Raw genomic sequence first — 6,137 nt, 5'->3', positions numbered from 1 at the left:
AGCAATATTATCGAGAAACTCATCACATTTAGTAGCTTCAGAAGCTAGAACAGAGTTCACCTCTAAGGGAGTATCAATAGGCTTACACCCTGACATACCAAATTCACTTAATAGGTCAAGACAATATTTCCTTTAGGACAAACACAGACCAAGGTTATCTTTTATGATTTCAATGCCCAGAAAGTACTTAAGTTGACCAAGATCTTTAATCATGAATCTAGAATTAAGAAAACTTTTGACCTTATTGACTTCAGAATTATCATTACCAGTGATGATAATGTCATCAACATAGATAAGGAGAGCAACAAATGTGTTATCTTTAGACAGAATATATAAGGAGAAATCATTGTTGCTTTGCACAAAACCATAATCAAGTAAGGCAGAGGTTACCTTGGCATTCCACATCCTGGGGGCTTGTTTTAACCCATACAAAGACTTGGTTAACTTACAAACTTTAGACTTATTATCATATTCAAATCCTTTTGGAAGTTCCATATAAACATCTTCACATAAATCACCATATAGGAAAGCATTGTTAATGTCAAGTTGAAACAAATCCCAATCATATTGAACAGCAAGGTTTAACATACATCTAATAGTAACCATTTTCCCCACAGGAGAGAAGGTTTCATCATAGTCCAGACCTTCTCTTTGACTGTAACCTTTGGCTACAAGTCTAGCCTTGTATCTCTCAATCTCACCACTAGACTTATACTTGATTTTGAATATCCATTTGCAGTCTATAGCTTTCCTGCCAATTGGCAGGTCAGAAACAACCCAAGTGTTGTTTCTATGCAATGCTTCAATCTCATTGTTCATTGCTTCTACCCATTTTGGGTCTTTGCAAGCTTCTTCATAAGAATGAGGTTCAACAGCCTTGTCAAGGGTAGCACTAAAACATTTGACATCATCATGCATACCTGAATAATTAAAATAATTAGTCATAGGGTATCTCACCTTAAATTTGACATCATAGTCATTGAATTTAGAGGGAAAGGTTCTAGTCCTACTAGACCTTCTTAAGTTATCTGGGTTCCCACTTGGTTCATTTGTGCTGCCATGATCTGTGTTACTTTGTTCGGGGTCATTTTCAGAAGAAGATGATGTGGTAGATGAGGTACCCTCAGGGTTTGACTCAGAATCACTTGAATCAGTTGTATTATGGATCTCAGTCTCCTCCTCTGGAGTCTCAATGGGATCATGATCACTGCCACTATCTTCTTCAATATTGTCTCCCCCATCATCATTGGGACTTTGAGAAGTGTTTGGTTCAAAAAATACAGACTCAAAAAAGTTTGTGTGATCATTATCACTAGATATATTATTATTTTTTGATTTTGGATTATAAGCAAATATAGTTTCATAAAACTTTACATTCCTAGAGAACAAAATGGTTTTTGACTCAAGACTCAGAAGCTTATATCCTTTTTGACATTTGAGTAACCCAAAAAGACACATTTTTCAGACTTACTACTAAACTTATCACTATTATTAAGAGTACTAGCAAAACAAAGACATCCAAACACTCTCATGTGGGAGAGATTAGGAACAGAATCATAAATCATTTCAAAAGGGGACTTTCCATGTAACACATATGAGGGCAGCCTGTTGATAATATAAGTGGCAGTCAGAATACAATCAGACCAATAACACAAAGGTAAATTACTTTGAAATAATAAGGACCTAGCCACATTTAACAAGTGTCTATGCTTCCTTTTAATAATGCCATTTTGTTGAGGAGTATAACTAGTTTGATGAATGATGCCATTCTCAACACAAAAATCTTCCATTTTTTTATTAATAAATTCAGTACCATTGTCACTTCTAAACATTTTTACCTTAGCATTAAACTGAGTTTTAATGAGATTAACAAAACACAAAATATTATCAAAAACATCAATTTTGGTTTTTAGCAAGTACACCCACACAACTCTAGAGTAGTCATTAACAATTGTGAGGAAAGATTTGAACCCACCATAGTTGTTGACTTTATAAGGGCCTCACACATCCAGGTGAATTAGATCACCAATTTTTGAGGAAGCATGGTCACTCAAAGGAAAGGGATCCCTTGACTGTTTTGCCTTATGACAGATTTCACAGACATCACCAGCAGAATTAGGATTGACCCCAATTCTATCCTTAAGAATCTTAAGGACATGAGTGGCAGGGTGTCCCAATCTGCTGTGCCACAGGGTAGCAGACCCATAACACTTATCATTTAAACTTGGACTTATGCTACTCTTATTTGAGATAATGCCACTACCTTTATCAAACAAGTACAGACCATCAACAGCATTACCAATCCCTACAACCTTCTTTAGATCCAAATCCTGAATGAAACAGTTTCCATTTGTAAAACCAATGAACATGTTGTAATCTTTAAAAAGTTTGTTAACAGAAAGAAGATTGACACAGTATCCTGGTATGACCAAAACATCCTTTAAGATAAAGTTTTTTGAAAGCTGTAAGTTTCCAATGTTAGTGATTTTAGCTAAAGTGCCATTCGGATGTCCTACAGTCATGTTAAGTTTTGAAACATCAAACACATTAACTAGACCTTCACAAGATCCAGTCATATGTCTGGTTGCTCCAGAATCAATTATCCATTTGTCATTAAAGCCGTTGTTAATAGTACCATTGGATTTAAAAAATGTGTCAAACTTAGAGTTGACAACAACATTACAGTTTAAGAAACTACCTGCCATATTGGCATGAGCATTCCCTTGTGTGGATTGATTATGCAGCAGACTCATGAGTTGGGAAATTTATTCAACAGTAAAAGGTTGAGACACACTTTCAGTAGTATTAATATTAGACACAGAGTTATTACTCATGGAAGGTTTAGGATCACCCTTTTTAACCCGCCCAGGGGGATAATGTCACGACCCTACTTTTTCCGTTATCTTTTACCATTAATTATTTAACGACCGTTAACTGTTAATTGTGCTACGTCATTTCTATGACCTATATTATTATATTAATAATAATATATTAATTATTAAGTGTTATGTGAATAATTGTATTCATATTTTAATTTATACGTTTCTACGTGTCGCGGATTTCTATCCTGCGAATCTTTTCGGTTTTCAAACCAACGGTCGCGTTTTTTGGATATTTAAATCCTAATTATTTTAAATATGATATTTTAAGATCATATATTTATATATATAGTATTTATATTTATTTTTCGTCGCGCGTTTGTTATCTCTCCGAATTTTTAATCGTGTAAGCGTGTTTTCGCGTTTCGAGTTTCGTTCGGGCTTCCGGGCCACAAGGGATTACACATTTAGAAAGTTGGCCCACCATGGGGCCCACCCCATCCATTTTTGGCCGAATGGAGGGAGGGAGGGGGTATTACTCCCTTGATTTCTTTTTTTGTGATTATTTTGTATTTCACAATATTTTCCCTAAAACCTAGCTTTTATTTTTGGCTCTCCTCCTCTCCTCTTCTTCCTTTTGGCGACGGCACACCACCACCATACATCATCATCTTCATCAATTTTTATTACTTGGATCAAGGATTAAACAACATCAACGCGTTCCTCGTTCCGTTCTCTACGCGATTATACTTCTCGTTTCTTGATTAGGGTATAAACCCTAACCCTAGAACTTTTGATTTTTCATTATATTTCTGTATTTTGATTATATATTAATAGTATGATGATTACTTGTTGTTGTAATGGTGTTTGTATGCATAGAATTACTCATAAACACATGTTTTCGGTTTGATATAATTGGGACTGCAGCTTTTTCGTGTGTTTCTGCTATTGTGACTGATATAAAATTTAAAATAAAGTATCTAGATGAGTTCCGCTCATCAATACATTAATTTTAGACTCCGGATTCATGTCGTTTCGATTCCCGAAGCCCTATATATGATCAAAGTGGTATTTTGTTAAGATTGAAATGTGATTTTGGTATGAACCAGGTTTGGTCCAACTTTGTGACCATATTTGGTGACTTTAGGGTGTGTTAGTGTGTTAGGACTGATGGTGGGGCGAACTTTCATGTTCGGGTCATCTCAATCCAAGCCACGAATCACCCGTTACGTCTAAAACACGATTTTGAGTGGATTGAAGTTCCAAGTAGTGTAATGGCTGTACACCACAACTTGTGGACTGTTCATGGTGTGTTCTTGAGTGTACCAAAGTGTCAGGTGGTTTGATTGGGCAGAGATATATGTAAGGCTCGCCGAAAACCGACACCCGGGGCTCAAGATACGACCCGATGAACTTTTGATTTAAAACTTATGATTAATAATTAAACTTATGATATAAATAATGGATTTCATTATCATTTAATTACTTATGATAAAAAAAGTAATTATTATAATTTTAAGACTTATGATATATATATTTATTATATCATTTAATTAATACTTATGATTTAATTAACATTTTAATTAAACTTATGATTAATAATACTTTTATTATTAATTGAAAATACTTATGATAAGTATTAAACTTATATTATGAGATTACTATTATAAGACTTTTAATAAGGATTAATTAATTATTTAATTATTATAAGGCTTAGTTATTATTTAATTATAATTTAATTATTAAATACTTATGATTTAATAATTATAATTAGAAACTTATGATATGATTAATAATTCATTATTAATTAATAATACTTATGATATGATTTAAAATTTATTATTAATTAATAATACTTACATTATGACTAATATTTAATTAATTAATTAAATACTTATGTTATATTAAATATATCATTTAAACTTATATTAACTTTAATAAATCATTTTAATTTAATTAAACTTATGTTATGACATAATTAGACATATTTAACTTTAATAAACGTTATAACTTATATTATTATAACTTACACTTTTAAAATTAACGTTGACCAAGGTTGACTTTTGAGTTGACTTTGACTTTCAGTTGACTTTTGTTGACTTTCTAATTAAGGAAACTTTCCTAACTTATAAAATTTCCTAAAATAGCGACTTTCTAAATTTGTCAACTTTCCAAATATAGAAACTTTTCAAAAATAGAAACTTTCCAAAAATAGAAACTTTCCAAAAATAGAAACTTTCCAAAAATGGAAACCTGCTAAAAATAGAAACTTTCTAAAAATAGAAAGTGTGTGTCCGTAAGCTGTTCTAATCAAACCAATGCATATTGAGTATTGTTCTATGACTACTTGCAACATGTACAATAGCTATCATACTAAGACTTGACCTAAGTTAGTTATTTATATCGACCTGCTTTATTTATAGGTCGGCGTTGTGATCATTCCTGATCACTGTACTACATTTGCTGTTCGCTTAATTGTGTTGGTTACTTCGTTACTATTAAGGTGAGTTATAGTCCCGTTTATACATACTTTTCAAAGTATATTTTTGGGATGTGATTACATGCATTTTATTTCACGTTTAGACACAAGTGACAATTAAATTTAAATTATTCATTGTGAGTTGGACAAAAATATTCCCTAGTCTGGTAACTGTAATCATTGGTTTCTACCGATGAACGCGAATCCTACGGATAGATCTATCGGGTTTGACAACCCCATTTCGAGCTAGTCGCGCTAGTAATTTATAATCGGAATGTTTAGTACTTCGTATTTTGTTGTAGATACACTGTCCAGTGTATATTTTTTTTATTGTGTTTGGCAAGGGTAAATAAAGGGTTAAGTGGTTACCAGGTGGCTCATTGATAATGGAATAATGTTTAATATTTTCTAACATTTTTAAATCTTGTGGTCTAAAGTTTATTCAATTATTTAAACCTATAATTCACTCAACCTTTGTGTTGACAGTTTACTCACATGTTTTCACAGGTACTTGAGTTTATGTGATGCTTCCGCTGTATTTAGAAGAGTCTGCATGCATTTGGGCAGATTTTAATGAAACAATTTATGAAACTTTGGCTTGCATTCGGTTTTTGAATAATTAATACTTGTGGGTTGTTGACAATGTTTTGTGTCAACTTTGGATTATTAATATGTTGGGTTACTTTTAAACTACATATTTTGGTATGCTTTTCTTTTTGGGAAACTTTTGAAATAAAAGAATGCAATGTAGTTTGTTAAATTCATTTAAGTTCGATCAAGCTGTGGGACCAAGTGATGGAGCCGTTAAGCGTATTGTCGAGGCCATCACAGTTGGTATC

Source organism: Rutidosis leptorrhynchoides, chromosome 9, assembly GCF_046630445.1.
Source record: "Rutidosis leptorrhynchoides isolate AG116_Rl617_1_P2 chromosome 9, CSIRO_AGI_Rlap_v1, whole genome shotgun sequence".
In the NCBI taxonomy this organism is placed as follows: Eukaryota; Viridiplantae; Streptophyta; class Magnoliopsida; order Asterales; family Asteraceae; genus Rutidosis; species Rutidosis leptorrhynchoides.
The sequence above is the reverse complement of the archived record's forward strand: the minus strand, read 5'-3'. Positions refer to the sequence as shown.